Below are 21,974 nucleotides of genomic sequence, written 5' to 3' on the forward strand. Positions count from 1 at the left end.
TCTTTATGGGTGGCTCCAAGACAATGTTATGGGAAATACTCTAGATATTAAACAGAAGTGGGAACTAGAAATGAACATCTGTATGACTGACAACAACTGGGAAAAATCATGCCTTAATGGCCATAAACTAACAAGCAGTCCTACTTGGAGAGAGTTTGAATGGAAAACAAAAATGCGAGTGTTTAAGACTCCCCAAATGCTAGCGAAATACAGCAACACTTCAGACCTATGTTGGAGAGAATGTGGGAAGATAGGGGATCATACCCACATATTTTGGGATTGTCCAAAAATACTAAAATTTTGGAGGGAAATTCAAGGCGAGATTAAACAAATTATGGGAGTTGACATTCCTTTTGAGCCTGCGTTCTTCATACTTGGTGAGATTCCGGGTGGAATAGTGACCAAGAACCAGACATATCTGCTTGGGGTGTTGCTGTTGATCGCAAAAAAAATGATTACCGTGTCTTGGAGAAATGTGAAGCCACCAACTATCCAGCAATGGAGGGATAGGTTAAAAAGCATATACCTGATGGAAAGCATTACAGCTAGACTACATATGAGGACAGAGTTTTTCAATATCAGATGGACACCGGTAGTACTGCAGCTGCCCAGACTGATTGGGGATTCGGCCCCCCCCTAATGTCAAATTGACTGGACTTGATACTATATATAGACTTGGATGTCTGTCCTGAAGGACATGTATGGACGATTGGTACTGTTGGAAATTGGAACAATGACCTTTGATTGCCTGTGATGCCTTTGTATATTTCTTTGATTTGTCTGATGATGTTCAAAGTGATGCAATTGTTTTTTGTTTTGTTTGTCTGTTTTATTTTATGTATGTCCATAATGTGATTACAGAATGTATGAAAATTGGAAATAAAATTCAAGTGCTAAAAAAAAAAGCTACATGCATTCTCAGGACTTCCATATTTTCTGGATCAGGGCCCACTTGACAATCTCCAAAGCGTTCACGGCCCACCCATCTGGACCGCCGTGTCTGGAAATGAGTATCAAATATGTGAGCCAAATCCCATGCTAAATGCAATCAATACTAAAATAAAAATGACAAAGGACTAAACCATCAACATTCCAAGTCAAATATTAGAATTTTAAACCTGCACAGGCATTGTTTACAACTGGCATGATGGAGTCCAGACAGGAAAGGGTTGACATGATCGATGTGGAACCTCAGGTGATGGAGATGTTGGTGAGCTATGCCTACACTTCTGAGGTAGTCATCTTCACGCAAAATGTGCAGGTAATTTTGTCATCTTAAATCTTATTCATTGTCTCCATTCTGTCCAACATCTGTGCTTAATATCATTGTATTTGGTCCAGGCCCTGCTAGCAGCAGCACACTTGTTAAATGTCACAGCTGTTCAAGAGGCCTGCTGTCGTTACATGAAACACTTCAATGTCGTGTATCAGCAGGTCAGACATTGAAGGATACAAATACAGATACAGACATGGAAGGATACAGATATTTGATCAGCCACACAGGCTGATCAAATATTAAAGGTGTTTTATTACTATTAATCAACCTGTCAACACCACAACTGGCCCAAATGAGTGTAGAAATATTGAGATTGAGAGGTTATTTCAGGAAGTATAGCGGAGTCATAATATATCAGCTACTGTATTATGCTCCTAGGAAGATTTCCTCTCTCTCTCTGTGGACAAACTGACAGAGATTCTTGCCAGCGACCATGTTAATGTGACCAAGGAGGAGACAGTGTTTGAGGCTGCCATGTTGTGCAAGCAGAGCTTTGAAAAGGTCAGTCCCTTGTCAGTGTTTTACCTGATGAAAGACCATGGAGAAGTCAAATCCATGAGACTGGCAAAGCTATCATAATGTTAAAGTTCATTTCAGTTAACTGTTGGATGGGCGTCTTACAAATACAATTCTTAATATGGTTCATTTGGTTCAATGTGTTCACGTTTCTGTGTTCACTCTACTGAGTTAATTCACAGGACAGGACAACTACAGTATAACTACAACGATACGTATGTGAGCATCCACACTGATAAAACAGTAAACAGAGGCACCAAACGCTGTGCAGTCCAGCTGTGTCAGAGCACACACAGAGAAGGGAGAGAGATCTCTGAGTGCTGAAAGACACATGCATATGGATAATCTGACTCTGATTATTAATTATAAGGAGGTGAGATAGTTGTACCCTACCTGAGATAATGACAGTTAACCTACCAGCTAGTGTTAGCTGCATAATAGTCTCCTCATCATCTACATTAATAACACAATCTTTTGAGGATTAGTGACAGATTGCATCCCAGATGTCTGATGGATTTTGAGTGGCTGCCAATGCTTCATAAAATCGTTGAAATTGATCCAAACAATATTGTCGTTATCGTGCTTGGTGTGAATGAACCTTCAAATTAACACAGTGATTTTAATGTGTGGTCTGCAGAAACAACAATGTTTACCATTGAGTGTGCAACAGGACACACGGACGGACAAGGGCAAAAGCATTGTCTAATAGTGCATGAATACCCCCCTTCAGGTGATCTACAAGCTGATTGCTGTGATAAAAACAATGCAGTATAACACATCTCAAGAATCCCGGTTTATTTGTTAGTATTCAATGAAGAACAATCAGTGTCATGTAGTTAAAATGTTGTTAATAATACCCCCCAACACTGGTTATGGAATGCTATGGATAACTGTCACTGTATGCCTTTTTTACCTTAAGGGATCATGTTGTACACAAGTGACCTGTGAACACACATACTAGTCTCTGAGTCCTTCATCTAATGCATTATTATGCAGCTCTCAAGTTTTATCAATTTGCAGCTCTCAATGTCCAGCAGTTTGTTTTGTTTCTCCAGAAGAGTTTCTAGTGTCTCTATCTCTCTCTGGAAGAGGTTGCACATGAACTCTGCAGCCGCACTGAGGCGCTCCAACACAAACACTCTGACAAGCTTCACACAACAAACATCAGCACCACGCTGCTGTTTGTCCAAAACACACAATATCTCCTCTCCCACCGACGTCATGTGTTCATTTATCTTCAGCCGTACAGACTCCATTTGACACGTTTTTACCTCCTTTATGACACGTTTTTCACCAAGACCACAACACGCACTTACTTTCGGGTCAACGTGTTTCACACATGCGCATTGAAGGATCCAGGCACCGTTGCCTTCTTAGTGCCTTTAGTGCTACAGATAGATGTAGCTGTGGAAAGACAGTCTGTCCTCCCTCACTGTGAGTCCTGAGAGTTTAACTGTGGTGTGTCCTGGAGTCTGAGCAGGAGGACAGAGTGGAGATTTGGAGTGAAAACACCACCTTTTATCTTGAAGAGGAGAAACACCTCCTCCCACCTCCTCACATTCTTCCAGTTCACAGCAGTCAGGGTCCATTTCAATGTGAAAGGCTCATAACAAAAGACAGTGCAATGATGGGCCATCACCAGAGAAACATTTACATAGATGCCAGTTCCAATGTGTTTTGTTTCATCAACATATTGACACAAAAACATTTCACTGACTTCTTTAAACTTGTAAATCTGTGATGACACAAAAGTGGATTCTGATTATGTCAAAAGTTAATTTAGAAGTGTATCTATTGATATGGTTATTTTATGGAATTGTCCATTCAGATAACAAAATGTTACTTCTCTGTGAAAACAAGTGTGTTTGTTGGACATTACAATGATACGCCATCATGCCACCCTTTTTCGTTTTTGAAAATGTATGGAATTCTGGGTTTTATCAGCACTGCACACAGAGCGCTGAGAGTGGGGAGTTTTTATTAATATAATGAATGACCTTGTTTCAGTACTTTTTACATGTGAATGAGTATCATTCTTGAACTAGGTGTAGTTCGAGGTGTAGTTCTAGACTCTATACAGCATTCGGAGAGTTTAGTTTAGAACCATGTGTGTTTATGTGTGAATGTGTGTGTGTTAATAAATTACCAAAAAGGCAGTATCGGTGTTGTTGTAGTCCAGTGATTTACACCAATTTCATCTGTGTGCATCGTCCCTGGACCGAGGGGTATATTTGGAGTTATTAGGTTGAGCTCTAGATATCGGTACAGTTATTTAACACAGCCAGCCCGTGCAACGAGGAAAGTGCTGAGATTTGGTGTTGGTCAAAATAACGGAGGTAGCCATTCGCGTGTGGAGTGGCTAGCCTACATTAGCGAGACGTCGAGAGAAAGGCGGAACGCCATCATCCCTGTCCGAGGAAGCAAGGCGGACCCATCCAGCTCGACACAAACCAACCCCCACTGAGACGCAAGGGAGTTCGGTGCCGAGAGTCGGACAAGCAACGTCGAGGGAGCTGCTTCACCACGAGAGCTGACGACACGGCGACGCGACCCCAGTTCGAGAGGAGGACGGGCGTTCGGCTGGCCGACAACAATCACCAAAGCAAAATCATCATCAAAAGAAATGTGTGCTTTTTGCAATGTGTGATTCAAATCAAAGTGCATGTCCTCTTGCTATCCAGTAGGCTACACACAGTCTGGTGATTTAATAACATGCATTTTATGCTTGATTGAAACTATTTTATTAAATGATGATTCATGTCTAAAAACTATCACCCAAAAACCTACCCAGTGTAAGAATTAAATTGTAATTTATTAAAACCAATAATTACTGACTTTTAACTTGTTATTGTTGTAGAAACAAAACATGTTCTGTTAAAGCCCTATATTCTGATAGTAATCATTGATATAATGCTTGTTCAGGGTTCAATTTAATAAACTTAAAATATTTAGTTTCAGGTGGGAAAGCAATAAGGAGAAAGAACCCATTTATCAGTGTGAGTTTTATATTGTTCCAGGCAGCTACTAGTGTGTTTTGTTAATCTTCCTGTTTTGTCATTTTTACTTGTTTATCCTGTATCCTGCATGAGTTGTCTGCTGATTGAACAATATTGGTATCCTGACCTGACATTTTATTTTCTGATAACTAAAGTGCTGGAGAAACACAGAGATCCCAGTTAATGAACAAACACTCTATGTCAGTGATTACTATTGGAATACAAAGCTATGTAACACTTAGTTTAGCTAAAAATATCCCTTACACCCCCTTTAAATTCATCAGTGCCAGTTTACACACATGAATACATTATTTCAGGTTGTAGGGTCTTAAACTCTATGTATCTAATCATTAGAAAACACAGGTAGTGAATGTTGTAGACTGTTATGGACACTTGTCCCATTGTTAATGGACAGGTGAGAATGGATGGGCCAAATAATTTGCATGTATTCCTTTCATTATGATAAGTAGTGACTAGTGAGCATATAGCCCCCGCCAGACATTTGCATTACAATTATTTAGGCTGGGAAGGATTTAGCCTCCAGCAACAACACCTTAAAGGTGCCAAATAACTTAAGCTGTGTTTCATCCCCATATTTTACCTTTACATAGTTAAACCTGCATATGAGAACTTTATAGCAATAGCAATTTCACACATTGGCAATGTCCTAATTAATGGCCTACTGGCCTATGTTTTGGAAAAAATTCAAACAAATAAACCTAAATCATCTCTTCATGATGCTGACCACCTCCAATAAATGCATATTCTCATTTTTAAAAGCTTGCCGTTCCCACCCTAGTAGTTTAGTGGCATATGTTAAGAGTTTGACATTGACCATTTAGGTCACACGATAATGTTACCAAGACCATTTTATTGTTACACAACAATGTGACTTAAGCAATTTTACAACCTGTGTTGGCTATTATTGTAACAATCTAAACAATACACATGGCAACACACAGTGAACAGTTACACAAACCCAGTAGTTTGTCAGCATTTTAATGCACTATTATTTACTGCATCTCAATGAACATAATGATTGCATGAATATGAATGAATATGACTTGCTAAATCCTGACAAATGTGGACAGACACAGTGGATGCTCATATTGTACTGCCAGTAACTGAATAAGCAAATGAGCTGGAGGGAATAATGCTACAAAGATAAATACATGTAAAAAAAAACTACAATAAAACATGAAATTCCATCATGTTGAATAGAAAATAAGATCCATACACAAGATAAAATAAAAATCCATCACGAGAAACTATTAATGTTTATTTTCTTCAGTCATGTCGATTGTCAGATTATCTCTATGCTTTATCATTCTCATCCTGGATAAGACTGAATGATCATATATGTGTCTGTGTGACTAACTTAAACTAAAGGCTAGAAGCCCCTGTATGAGTCCTCATGTGTCTTTTTAGATGACCCTTGTGAGAGCAGCCTTTACCACACACTGTACAAGAAAATGGCTTTTCGCCTGTATGAGTCATCATGTGTGTCTTTAGATCACCCTTTTGAGTACAGCCTTTACCACAAACTTTACATGAAAAGGGCTTTTCGCCTGTATGAGTCCTCATGTGTTTTTTTAGATTACCCTTTTGAGTACAGCCTTTACCACAAACTGTACAAGAAAATGGCTTTTCACCTGTATGAGTCATCATGTGTCTGTTTAGTTCACCCTTGCGAGTACAGCCTTTACCACACACTGTACAAGAAAATGGATTTTCACCTGTATGAGTCCTCATGTGTGTTTTTAGATCACCCTTTTGAGTACAGCCTTTACCACAAACTTTACATGAAAAGGGCTTTTCGCCTGTATGAGTCCTCATGTGTCTTTTTAGATGACTCTTTCGAACCCAGCCTTTACCACAAACTGTACAGGCAAAGGGCTTTTCCCCTGTGTGAATCAGATGTACCTTTTGATTAAACATGTTGTCACATTCTGTTTGTGTCTTGTGTGATTTCAGTGTGGTTAAAGCTGACTGGTCTCTCCTAGTCTCCTCCCACTCATCACTGTCTTCAGTGTCTGATTCAGAACAGTGTGAAGAGAGGAGCTGGTCATCACTAGTTGGTTGTGATGTTCCACAGTCCTCTACATCAGCTTGTGTGTTCATGTGTTCAGTTGAGGTGCTGGCTACAGGCTCTGTCTCTCTGTTTTCATCATCATCTTCACTTTTCACTGTTAGTAATGTCAATGTTGATCCACCAGCCTCTTCTGGTCTTTGAAGTAGCTCCTCCTGTTCCTGTTTAATCTGTGGAAGTTGTGGTTCCTCCTGGACCAGACTGGGGCTCCTCTCATATTTTGGAGATTTTGATTCTTCCTGAGCCAGACTGGAGCTCCACTCCTCTTCAGGGGAAACCTCCTCTTTACACACATGGGCGAGCAGGAAGTCTAGGAAAAAAGATACAATGAGACTCTATAAAACTTTACATGATATCATGCAGTGTTCCCTCTGCTTTATGAAAAGATGGCGCACATACATCCACTTCAGTGTCCAGGTGCAGGAAAAACAGTTCAACAAATAAAAATAAATGATGCACACTGGATAAAAAAGCCCAGCTGTTTTAATTGCTTTATTTTCCTTTGTTTCCTGTCTTCAGTAGTTGGAAGAACTTCAGCCGTAAATAAACTCTGCTGCGCTAATGTGGCCCTTTGTTTACTTTGCAGCTCTCATAGAAGATGCGAGGCGAGCTGAATGAGAGGCGGTCCCAATTATTTTTTAATTACTTGTAAATGTTAGATAAGTGAGTCTTTTGATTAGTTACTACTGAAGTAGAATTAACTGCACAGCTTCAGTGAACCCATTCATACTTTTACAACCGAACCATCGTACTGAGGTACACCCTCAGTACCAGCCCACTTTCACCAATAAAATAAATAAAGAGTGCTTAAAACTTACTAAGATCCAGGTGGTCTTCAGGTTCCTTTTCAAGGTAGTCTTCAGGTTCCTGTTTAATAGAAACGGTCCTGGCTGGAGAACTGATCTTCACCTGCAGACTGGACTCCACACACTGATCTGGAATGAAGGAATACAGCACGAAATTAATAATAAGGACTTTGATGTGACATAAATAAGGAGGACTAGACTATATATAGAGACTATGGACGTATAATATTAAACTTTAAAAGTAGGTGTGTGAGAATAGGTGTGTGGATCTACAAATAATGATCCCCAAAAACAGATCTACAATCTAACAACACGCACGACATGCGAACACTGTGTCATACCTGCAGTGTGTAGTTTGATGTAACAGACATACCTGCAGTGTGTAGTTTGATGTTGTGTGTGTAACAGACATACCTGCAGTGTGTAGATCGATGTCCATATCAAAATCAATGTCCAGCAGTTTGTTTTGTTTCTCCAGAAGAGTTTCTAGTGTCTCTATCTCTCTCTGGAAGAGGTTGCACATGAACTCTGCAGCTGCACTGAGGCGCTCCAACACAAGCTTCACACAACAAACATCAGCACCACACTGCTGTTTGTCCAAAACACACAATATCTCCTCTCCCACCGACGTCATGTGTTCATTTATCTTCAGCCGTACAGACTCCATTTGACACGTTTTTACCTCCTTTATGACACGTTTTTCACCAAGACCACAACACGCACTTACTTTCGGGTCAACGTGTTTCACACATGCGCATTGAAGGATCCAGGCACCGTTGCCTTCTTAGTACCTTTAGTGCTACAGATAGATGTAGCTGTGGAAAGACAGTCTGTCCTCCCTCACTGTGAGTCCAGAGAGTTTAACTGTGGTGTGTCCTGGAGTCTGAGCAGGAGGACAGAGTGAAGAACTGGAGTGAAAACACCACCTTTTATCTTAAAGAGGAGAAACACCTCCTCCCACCTCCTCACATTCTTCCAGTTCACTGCAGTCAGGGTCCATTTCAATGTGAAAGGCTCATAACAAAAGATAGTGCCATGATGGGCCATCACCAGAGAAACATTTACATAGATGCCAGTTCCAATGTGTTTTGTTTCATCAACATATTGACACAAAAACATTTCACTGACTTCTTTACACTTGTAAATCTGTGATGACACAAAAGTGGATTCTGATTATGTCAAAAGGACATTTAGAAGTTTAGCTATTGATATGGTTATTTTATGGAATTGTCCATTCAGATAACAAAATGTTACTTCTCTGTGAAAACAAGTGTGTTTGTTGGACATTACAATGATACGCCATCATGCCACCCTTTTTCGTTTTTGAAAATGTACGGAATTCTGGGTTTTATCAGCACTGCACACAGAGCGCTGAGAGTGGGGAGTTTTTACTAATATAATGAATGACCTTGTTTCAGTACTTTTTACATGTGAATGAGTATCATTCTTGAACTAGGTGTAGTTCGAGGTGTAGTTCTAGACTCTATACAGCATTCGGAGATTGTGGAACAGTTGTCTGGCTACGTGAGACTACTTGAGTTGAGCACAGTCCCTAATGCTGTTCTGTATCAACCCCCCCCCCCCCTCTCTCTCTTTCTCTCTCTCTCTCTCTCTCTCTCTCTCACACACCTCTCACAAGGTTGTTAGGAGGAGCTAACATGTATGGATCAGTTCACATGAAAGAATGTAGCCTACGCCACTAAATGGACAATATCGTAAAATGCAACTTAATCCATGGTACACTTTAGGGTTTGTGTCATTATAGGGACAAGGCCACTTGGCCTTAAGTGTAAAAAAAAGAAGGGGAACAGAAATGCCAAGTGCCAGGGCAGCACGGCTTTATATAAATAGCCTAATTAAGCTCAAAATGTTAAAAGAATATATCCTGAATTAAATACATGTTCATCGTAGCAAAAAAAAACACAACAACATCTATAGCACATGTTGGGGTTAAAGAAACAGTGCTCTTGCTGCAGGTGAACAGAGATTAAAGCTAGATGCAGCCTCAGGACTTCCATATTTTCTGGATCAGGGCCCACTTGACAATCTCCAAAGCGTTCACGGCCCACCCATCTGGGCCGCCGTGTCTGGAAATGAGTATCAAATATGTGAGCCAAATCCCATGCTAAATGCAATCAATACTAAAATAAAAATGACAAAGGACTAAACCATCAACATTCCAAGTCAAATATTATAATTTTAAACCTGCACAGGCATTGTTTACAACTGGCATGATGGAGTCCAGACAGGAGAGGGTTGACATGATCGATGTGGAACCTCAGGTGATGGAGATGTTGGTGAGCTATGCCTACACTTCTGAGGTAGTCATCTTCACGCAAAATGTGCAGGTAATTTTGTCATCTTAATTCATATTCATTGTCTCCATTTTGTCCAACATCGGTGCTTAATATCATTGTATTTGGTCCAGGCCCTGCTAGCAGCAGCACACTTGTTAAATGTCACAGCTGTTCATTTAAGCAATTTTACAACCTTTGTTGGCTATTATTGTAACAATCTAAACAATACACATGGCAACACACAGTGAACAGTTACACAAACCCAGTAGTTTGTCAGCATTTTACTGCACTATTATTTACTGCATATCAATGAACATAATGATTGCATGAATAAGAATGAATATGACTTGCTAAATCCTGACAAATGTGGACAGACACAGTGATGCTCATATTGTACTACCAGTAACTGAATAAGTAAATGAGCTGGAGGGAATAATGCTATAAAGATAAATAAATGTAAAAAAAAACTACAATAAAAAATGAAATTCCATCATGTTGAATAGAAAATAAGATCCATACACAAGATAAAATAAAAACCCATCACGAGAAACTATTAATGTTTATTTTCTTCAGTCATGTCGATTATCTCTATGCTTTATCATTCTCATCCTGGATAAGACTGAATGATCATATATGTGTCTGTGTGACTAACTTAAACTAAAGGCTAGAAGCCCCTGTATGAGTCCTCATGTGTGTTTTTAGATTACCCTTGTGAGCCCAGCCTTTACCACAAACTGTACAGGCAAAGGGCGTTTCGCCTGTATGTATCTTCATATGCTGCTTCAGACCACTTCTCTGACTAAAGCTGTTGCCACAAACTGTACAGCTAAAGGGCCTTTCCCCTGTATGGATTCTCATGTGCCTCTTCAAATTTTCATTTAGACTAAAGCTGTTGCCACAAACTGTACAGTTATAGGGTTTTACCCCTGTATGTATCTTCATATGCTGCTTCAGACTACGTGTTAGACTAAAGCTTCTACCACAAACAGTACAGCTATAGGGTTTATCCCCTGTATGAATCATCATGTGCTCTTTCAGATTCCTTCTCTCACTAAAGCTGTTGCCACAATCTGTACAGCTAAAGGGCTTTTCCCCTGTATGAGTCCTCATGTGCCGCTTAAGATCACCCATGTGACCAAAGTGGTTGCCACAAACAATACAGCTAAAGGGCTTTTCCCCTGTATGAATTAGCATGTGCCTCTTCAAATTTGCATTTACACTAAAGCTGCTGCCACAAAGTTTACAGCTAAATGGCTTTTCCCCTGTATGAATCCTCATGTGCTGCCTCAGAAGGTATTTTATACTAAAGCTGTTGCCACAAAGTGTACACATGAAGGGCTTTTCCCCTCTATGAGTTTTCATGGACGGAATTTGTTTTGATGATTGCACACTGTGGAACAGTTTGTTGCTCATAGACGGTCTTTGTCCTTCCACAGTTTGTGTCTTGTGTGATTGCAGTGTGTTTAAAATGGATGGGGCTTCCCTGGTCTCCTCCCACTCATCACTGTCTTCAGTATCAGATTCAGAACAGTGTGAAGAGAGGAGCTGATTATCACTAGTTGATTGTGATGCATCACTGTCCTCTGCACAAGCTTGCATTGTTTTGTGTGCATATGAGGTGCTGGCTGGAGGGATTGTTTCTTTGTTTTCAACATCTTCACTCTTCATTGTTAGTAATGTCAACATTGTCCCATCAGCCTCTAATTGGAAATCATCTTGTGTTTGGAATAGCTCCTCCTGTTCCTCTTTAATCTGTGGGTATTCTGGTTCCTTCTTGATCAGTCTGTGGCCCCTCTCCTTCTGTTCAGGTGAAGACTTGTCTTTACACACAGGGACACAGTCTAGGAGGAGGAAAATAACATGATAGTTAAGTCACGATTCTCACATGATACATTTAGAACCAATTTATTCCAACAATGTTAACCATTTGTATTTGCCATTGTGGCACTGAATGATGTGTCATAACAAAGGAAGGAGGGCAAGCCCACACAATACATTGAATGCATACAGGCATTAATGCCCATCATAATTGGGTGCTTGTCCTCAGTATGCATGCTGAGCACATCCAAATGAATGAATGACTGAATCCATAGAATTGTATATTTTTGTACCCTAAGCACCCTATTTGGTTTACAGTGATGTTCCAAGTGGGAAGTTGGTCGGCTCAGAAATATATAAATCCACAAATCTGTGTCCATGTCCCTTTTTTTCCATCAATATGACGTCATAATATGCTGAATTTCAATTAGTACGGTAACGGTCAGTGCTGTAATGGAGATTATTTCCCCCCCACACAGGACTGAAATCAACCGTTTTTTTCTGAACATCAATCATCATCGCTCTCACCTTTGGTGTATGCTGTGCACGGCATACAAAGACTCTCTTCCTTTATAACCAGTTTCACATCCCTGGCAGGTGATGGCTTTGAGGACACCTACAGCAAAAAGGGAAACAACCGTTGAATTAACTACGTACACAAAACATGTTTTCTCCATTGTTTCACAATTAATACATTCAGTATCCACTTGGAGGCAGCCGATTTCTCTTCTAGATTTGGTTTCTGAGTGAAGAAAAACAGCATTAAAGTTATGGGCAAAAAAAAGAAGCCACTTAAACACACCCTTAATATTTAATTGGCTGGTGTTCCCCAGCTACTTGATCCATTCCTTGTATGATCAATACATCAAATCTCTTCACCGTACGTTGAAAATGCATCTCTTGACTGAACTTAACTGACATACAAGCTCTCATCTCTTTTCGATGCTAGGGTTCAATGTGATGTAAGAAGGCCTCAACCAACAGATGTAATTTGCATGCAAATTACCTTTTTCCTTTTTGGAACAGCAGTGTGTTCCACAGGGTTAGAAAGATCCAATGGAACTATTTCATCCTTCACATCCAACAGTCCACTGTTAAACCTTACACGTGATAGAGGGATGGAACACGCCTTCAACACTACTGCTGTTGCATTCACCTGTAAACAAATAAATAAAACATAAATGCAACTTATCTAATTGAAAAACAACATACACACACAATAATAGATAACACATTGTAATAGTTATGCCATAACACACTCATTACAAACCTGGTGCTCAACCTTCCTCCTTTTGGGTTCTCTACAGGACTGCTCAACTTCCGGTTGGCTCATCTGTAATTATAAATGGCTTGGTATTAAACACATTTAAAAAGGATAGAGGTTGCACAGCTGTGATCCACTGTGCAAAATTGTACTATTTTATTTGATATTAGATACAACCGTTTCAACAGATGGCATCTTCAAGGTTAGTAGTTTGTATAAACCAATACAAAGGCTCACTCTTTGACTAAAGTAAGTGCAAAGTCTCAACCACACAATTACAGTGTGCAACCTATTACCTTCTTGTAAACTTCTTCCTCAAAGTCAAATCCTTGGAAATGGGATGAAAGGTCTGGTTCTCTGTCTTGTCTCTGAATTTGCTGAAAGCACAAACAACATAGACTACAACAACGTTATGGTACTTCTACCTGAGGAGGGTCTTTAACACCTTTAATTCAACCAATCAGAGCAGAGTAAAGGAAGTGGGGGGAGCTAAGATGCTTCAATGGCCCTGGGCTGACATGAACATTAACATAGCACATCAAATCTGGACACATTCTTCTTTCATCACTAGCCTGTAACATTTTAGCTGAATGTTGTGTTGTCTGATGTATTTTTTTAGAAATACACTCATGATGTGTTTGTCCATTATTTGTTGCTTCAAAATCATCCAGGTAGCCTACCATATCACACCCCTAAGTACACACACACTGAATGAGTGAATGTCACTGAATCAGTAACAGAAAACAATCAAAGTGCATGTCCTCTTGCTATCCAGTAGGCTACACACAGTCTGGTGATTTAATAACATGCATTTTATGCTTGATTGAAACTATTTTATTAAATGATGATTCATGTCTAAAAACTATCACCCAAAACCTACCCAGTGTAAGAATTAAATTGTAATTTATTAAAACCAATAATGACTGACTTCCAACTGTTATTGTTGTAGAAACAAAACATGTTCTGTTAAAACCCTATATTCTGATAGTAATCATTGATATAATGCTTGTTCAGGGTCTCCTCAGCTCAATTTAATAAACATAAAATATTTAGTTTCAGGTGGGAAAGCAATAAGGAGAAAGAACCCATTTATCAGCATCTGTTTTATATTGTTCCAGGCAGTTACTAATGTGTTTTGTTAATCTTCCTGTTTCATCATTTTTACTTGTTTATCCTGTATCCTGCATGAGTTGACTGCTGATTGAACAAAATTGGTATCCTGACCTGACATTTTATTTTCTGTGCTGGAGAAACACAGAGATCCCAGTTAATGAACAAACACTCTATGTCAGTGATTACTATTGGAATACAAAGCTATGTAACACTTAGTTTAGCTAAACATATCCCTTACACCACCTTTAAATTCATCCGTGCCAGTTTACACACATGAATACATTATTTCTGGTTGTAGGGTCTTAAACTCTATGTATCTAATCATTAGAAAACACAGGTAGTGAATGTTGTAGACTGTTTGGACACTTGTCCCATTGTTAATGGACAGGTGAGAATGGATGGGCCAAATAATTTGCATGTATTCCTTTCATTATGATAAGTAGTGACTAGTGAGCATATAGCCCCCGCCAGACATTTGCATTACAATTATTTAGGCTGGGAAGGATTGAGCCTCCAGCAACAACACCTTAAAGGTGACAATTAACTTAAGCCGTGTTTCATCCCCATATTTTACCTTTACATAGTTAAACCTGCATATGAGAACTTTATAGCAATAGCAATTTCACACATTGGCATTGTCCTAATTAATGGCCTACTGGCCTATGTTTTGGAAAAATGCCTTTCAAACAAATAAATCTAAATCATCTCTTCATGATGCTGAGCACCTCCAATAAATGCATATTCTCATTTTAAAAAGCTTGCCGTTCCCACCCTAGTAGTTTAGTGGCATATGTTAAGAGTTTGACATTGACCATTTAGGTCACAAGATAATGTTACCAAGACCATTTTATTGTTACACAACAATGTGACTTAAGCAATTTTACAACCTTTGTTGGCTATTATTGTAACAATCTAAACAATACACATGGCAACACACAGTAAACAATACACATGGCAACACACAGTGAACAGTTACACAGACCCAGTAGTTTGTCAGCATTTTACTGCACTATTATTTACTGCATATCAATGAACATAATGATTGCATGAATAAGAATGAATATGCCTTGCTAAATCCTGACAAATGTGGACAGACACAGTGATGCTCATATTGTACTACCAGTAGCTGAATAAGTAAATGAGCTGGAGGGAATAATGCTATAAAGATAAATAAATGTAAAAAAAACTACAATAAAAAATGAAATTCCATCATGTTGAATAGAAAATAAGATCCATACACAAGATACAAATAAAAATCCATCACGAGAAACTATTAATGTTTATTTTCTTCAGTCATGTCGATTATCTCTATGCTTTATCATTCTCATCCTGGATAAGACTGAATGATCATATATGTGTCTGTGTGACTAACTTAAACTAAAGGCTAGAAGCCCCTGTATGAGTCCTCATGTGTCTTTTTAGATCACCCTTTTGAACGCAGCCTTTACCACACAATTTACACGAAAAGGGCTTTTCACCTGTATGCATCATCATGTGCTTTTTTAGATCACTTGTGCTAACACAGCCTTTACCACATACTGAACAAGAAAAGGGCTTTTCACCTGTATGAGTCATCATGTGTTTTTTTAGATTACCCTTGTGAGTACAGCCTTTACCACACACTGTACAAGAAAATGGCTTTTCACCTGTATGAGTCATCATGTGACTGTTTAGTTCACCCTTTTGAGTACAGCCTTTACCACACACTGTACAAGAAAATGGCTTTTCACCTGTATGAGTCCTCATGTGTGTTTTTAGATCACCCTTTTGAGCACAGCCTTTACCACAAACTTTACAAGTAAAGGGCTTTTCGCCTGTATGAGTCCTCATGTGTCTTTTTAGATCACCCTTTTGAGTACAGCCTTTACCACAAACTTTACATGAAAAGGGCTTTTCGCCTGTATGAGTCCTCATGTGTGTTTTTAGATCACCCTTTTGAGTACAGCCTTTACCACAAACTTTACATGAAAAGGGCTTTTCGCCTGTATGTATCTTCATATGCCGCTTCAGACCACTTCTCTGACTAAAGCTGTTGCCACAAACTGTACAGCTATAGGGTTTATCCCCTGTATGAATCATCATGTGCTGCTTCAGACCACTTCTCTGACTAAAGCTGTTGCCACAAACTGTACAGCTATAGGGTTTTTCACCTGTATGAACCCTCATGTGCTGCTTCAGATCCCTTGTGTCACTAAAGCTGTTGCTAAAGGGCTTTTCCCCTGTATGAATTCGCATGTGCCTCTTCAATTTTGCATTTAGACTAAAGCTGCTGCCACAAAGTCTACAGCTAAATGGCCTTTCCCCTGTATGAATCATCATGTGCTGCTTCAGAAGATATTTTTTACTAAAGCTGTTGCCACAAAGTGTACACATGAAGGGCTGTTCCCCTCTATGAGTTGTCATGGATGGAATTTGTTTTGATGATTTCACACTGTGGAACATTGTGTTGCTCATAGACGGTCTTTGTCCTTCCACAGTTTGTGTCTTGTGTGATTGCAGTGTGTTTAAAATGGACGGGGCTTCCCTGGTCTCCTCCCACTCATCACTGTCTTCAGTATCAGATTCAGAACAGTGTGAAGAGAGGAGCTGAGCATCACTAGTTGATTGTGATGCATCACTGTCCTCCGCACAAGCTTGCATTGTTTTGTGGGCAGATGAGGTGCTGGCTGGAGGGATTGTTTCTTTGTTTTCAACATCTTCACTCTTCATTGTTAGTAATGTCAACATTGTCCCATCAGCCTCTAATTGGAAATCCTCTTGTGTTTGGAATAGCTCCCCCTGTTCCTCTTTAATCTGTGGATATTCTGGTTCCTTCTTGATCAGTCTGTGGCCCCTCTCCTTCTGTTCAGGTGAAGACTTGTCTATACACACAGGGACACAGTCTAGGAGGAGGAAAATAACACTATAGTCATGATTCTCATATGATACATTTAGAACCAATTTATTCCAACAATGTTTATCATTTGTATTTGCCAATGTGGCACTGAACCTGTGATGCGTCATAACAAAGGAAGGATATATTGAATGCAAACAGATTCAATATACAAAATATATTGAATGCATACAGGCATTAATGCCCATCATATTTGGGTGCTTGTCCTCAGTATGCATGCTGAACACATCCAAATGTGAATGAATACATAGAATGGTAGAGCTTAGTACCCAATTAAACTGTATTTCAATTATGTCGCGTGCCCACATGACTGAAATCAACCGGTTGCACTTTTTTCTGAACACCAATCATCATCGCTCTCACCTTTGGTGTATCCTGTGCACGGCATACAAAGACTCTCTTCCTTTATAACCAGTTTCAAGTCCCTGGCAGGTGATGGCTTTGAGGACACCTACAGAAAAAAAGGAAACAACAGTTGAATTATCTACGTAAACAAAACAATGTTTTTTTTTCTCCATTGTTTCACAATTAATACATTCAATATTTTATCAATGCCAGTCTCCTCTTGGAGGCAGCGGATTTCTCTTTTACATTTGGTTTCTGATTGAAGAAAAACAGCATTATAGTTTTTGGCCACAAAAACTAAACCACTTAAACACACCTTAATATTTAATTGGCTGGTGCTCCCAAGCTACTTGAAGGTCATGGGGACCCATCGTTTATGACCAATACATCAAATCTCTTCACCACAAATAACATGTTGACAACACGTTGAATATACGTTGAAAATGCATCTCTTGACTGAACATACGTAACTGACATACAAGCTCTCACACACTGACATGCAACTAGTTGTGAGCTTTTTCCGGTGCTAAGGTTCAATGTGATGTAAGAAGGCCTCAACCAACAGATAGAATTTGCATGCAAATTACCGTTTTCCTTTTTGGCACAGCAGTGTATTCCACAGGGTTAGAACAATCCAATGGAACTATTTCATCCTTCACATCCAACAGTCCACTGTTAAACCGTACACGTGATAGAGGGATGGAACACGCCTTCAACACTACCACTGTTGCATTCACCTGTAAAAAACAAACATTAATGCAACTTATCTAATTAAAAAACAACTTACACAAAAGATAATAGATAGATAACACATTGTAATAGTTATGCCATAACACACACATTACAAACCTGGTGCTCAACCTTCCTCCTTTTGGGTTCTCTACAGGACTGCTCAAATTCCAGCGGTTGGCTCATCTGTAATGATAAATGGCTTGGTATTAAACACATTTTAAAATGATAGAGGTCGCACAGCTCTGATCCACGGTGCAAATGTGTACTATTTGATTTGATATTAGATACAACCGTTTCAACAGATGGCATCTTCAAGGTTAGTAGTTTGTATAAACCAATACAAAGACTCTCTCTTTGACTAAGGTAAAGTGCAATGTCTCAACCACACAATTACAGTGTGCAACCTATTACCTTCTTGTAAACTTCTTCCTCAAAGTCAAATCCTTGGAAATGGGATGAAAGGTCTGGTTCTCTGTCTTGTCTCTGAATTTGCTGAAAGCACAAACAACATAGACTACAACAACGTTATGGTACTTATACCTGAGGAGCGTCTTTCACACCTTTAATTTAACCAATCAGAGCAGAGTAAAGGAAGTGGGGGGAGCTAAGATGCTTCAATGGCCCTGGGCTGACATGAACATTAACATAGCACATCAAATCTGGAAACATTCTTCTTTCATCACTAGCCTGTAACATTTTAGCTGAATGTTGTGTTGTCTGATGTATTTTTAGAAATACACTCATGATGTTTGTCCATTATTTGTTGCTACAAAATCATCCAGGTAGCCTACCATATCACACCCCTAAGTACACACACACTGAATGAGTGAATGTCACTGAATCAGTAACAGAAAACGATCAAAGTGCATGTCCTCTTGCTATCCAGTAGGCTACACACAGTCTGGTGATTTAATAACATGCATTTTATGCTTGATTGAAACTATTTTATTAAATGATGATTCTTGTCTAAAAACTATCACCCAAAAACCTACCCAGTGTAAGAATTAAATTGTAATTTATTAAAACCAATAATTACTGACTTCCAACTGTTATTGTTGTAGAAACAAAACATGTTCTGTTAAAGCCCTATATTCTGATAGTAATCATTGATATAATGCTTGTTCAGGGTCTCCTCAGATCAATTTAATAAACATAAAATATTTAGTTTCAGGTGGGAAAGCAATAAGGAGAAAGAACCCATTTATCAGCATCTGTTTTATATTGTTCCAGGCAGTTACTAATGTGTTTTGTTAATCTTCCTGTTTCATCATTTTTACTTGTTTATCCTGTATCCTGCATGAGTTGACTGCTGATTGAACAAAATTGGTATCCTGACCTGACATTTTATTTTCTGTGCTGGAGAAACACAGAGATCCCAGTTAATGAACAAACACTCTATGTCAGTGATTACTATTGGAATACAAAGCTATGTAACACTTAGTTTAGCTAAACATATCCCTTACACCACCTTTAAATTCATCCGTGCCAGTTTACACACATGAATACATTATTTCTGGTTGTAGGGTCTTAAACTCTATGTATCTAATCATTAGAAAACACAGGTAGTGAATGTTGTAGACTGTTTGGACACTTGTCCCATTGTTAATGGACAGGTGAGAATGGATGGGCCAAATAATTTGCATGTATTCCTTTCATTATGATAAGTAGTGACTAGTGAGCATATAGCCCCCGCCAGACATTTGCATTACAATTATTTAGGCTGGGAAGGATTGAGCCTCCAGCAACAACACCTTAAAGGTGACAATTAACTTAAGCCGTGTTTCATCCCCATATTTTACCTTTACATAGTTAAACCTGCATATGAGAACTTTATAGCAATAGCAATTTCACACATTGGCATTGTCCTAATTAATGGCCTACTGGCCTATGTTTTGGAAAAATGCCTTTCAAACAAATAAATCTAAATCATCTCTTCATGATGCTGAGCACCTCCAATAAATGCATATTCTCATTTTAAAAAGCTTGCCGTTCCCACCCTAGTAGTTTAGTGGCATATGTTAAGAGTTTGACATTGACCATTTAGGTCACAAGATAATGTTACCAAGACCATTTTATTGTTACACAACAATGTGACTTAAGCAATTTTACAACCTTTGTTGGCTATTATTGTAACAATCTAAACAATACACATGGCAACACACAGTAAACAATACACATGGCAACACACAGTGAACAGTTACACAGACCCAGTAGTTTGTCAGCATTTTACTGCACTATTATTTACTGCATATCAATGAACATAATGATTGCATGAATAAGAATGAATATGCCTTGCTAAATCCTGACAAATGTGGACAGACACAGTGATGCTCATATTGTACTACCAGTAGCTGAATAAGTAAATGAGCTGGAGGGAATAATGCTATAAAGATAAATAAATGTAAAAAAAACTACAATAAAAAATGAAATTCCATCATGTTGAATAGAAAATAAGATCCATACACAAGATACAAATAAAAATCCATCACGAGAAACTATTAATGTTTATTTTCTTCAGTCATGTCGATTATCTCTATGCTTTATCATTCTCATCCTGGATAAGACTGAATGATCATATATGTGTCTGTGTGACTAACTTAAACTAAAGGCTAGAAGCCCCTGTATGAGTCCTCATGTGTCTTTTTAGATCACCCTTTTGAACGCAGCCTTTACCACACAATTTACACGAAAAGGGCTTTTCACCTGTATGCATCATCATGTGCTTTTTTAGATCACTTGTGCTAACACAGCCTTTACCACATACTGAACAAGAAAAGGGCTTTTCACCTGTATGAGTCATCATGTGTTTTTTTAGATTACCCTTGTGAGTACAGCCTTTACCACACACTGTACAAGAAAATGGCTTTTCACCTGTATGAGTCATCATGTGACTGTTTAGTTCACCCTTTTGAGTACAGCCTTTACCACACACTGTACAAGAAAATGGCTTTTCACCTGTATGAGTCCTCATGTGTGTTTTTAGATCACCCTTTTGAGCACAGCCTTTACCACAAACTTTACAAGTAAAGGGCTTTTCGCCTGTATGAGTCCTCATGTGTCTTTTTAGATCACCCTTTTGAGTACAGCCTTTACCACAAACTTTACATGAAAAGGGCTTTTCGCCTGTATGAGTCCTCATGTGTGTTTTTAGATCACCCTTTTGAGTACAGCCTTTACCACAAACTTTACATGAAAAGGGCTTTTCGCCTGTATGTATCTTCATATGCCGCTTCAGACCACTTCTCTGACTAAAGCTGTTGCCACAAACTGTACAGCTATAGGGTTTATCCCCTGTATGAATCATCATGTGCTGCTTCAGACCACTTCTCTGACTAAAGCTGTTGCCACAAACTGTACAGCTATAGGGTTTTTCACCTGTATGAACCCTCATGTGCTGCTTCAGATCCCTTGTGTCACTAAAGCTGTTGCTAAAGGGCTTTTCCCCTGTATGAATTCGCATGTGCCTCTTCAATTTTGCATTTAGACTAAAGCTGCTGCCACAAAGTCTACAGCTAAATGGCCTTTCCCCTGTATGAATCATCATGTGCTGCTTCAGAAGATATTTTTTACTAAAGCTGTTGCCACAAAGTGTACACATGAAGGGCTGTTCCCCTCTATGAGTTGTCATGGATGGAATTTGTTTTGATGATTTCACACTGTGGAACATTGTGTTGCTCATAGACGGTCTTTGTCCTTCCACAGTTTGTGTCTTGTGTGATTGCAGTGTGTTTAAAATGGACGGGGCTTCCCTGGTCTCCTCCCACTCATCACTGTCTTCAGTATCAGATTCAGAACAGTGTGAAGAGAGGAGCTGAGCATCACTAGTTGA

Source organism: Gymnoscopelus braueri (genome assembly GCF_963280865.1).
Source record: "Gymnoscopelus braueri genome assembly, chromosome: 8".
Classification (NCBI taxonomy): Eukaryota; Metazoa; Chordata; class Actinopteri; order Myctophiformes; family Myctophidae; genus Gymnoscopelus; species Gymnoscopelus braueri.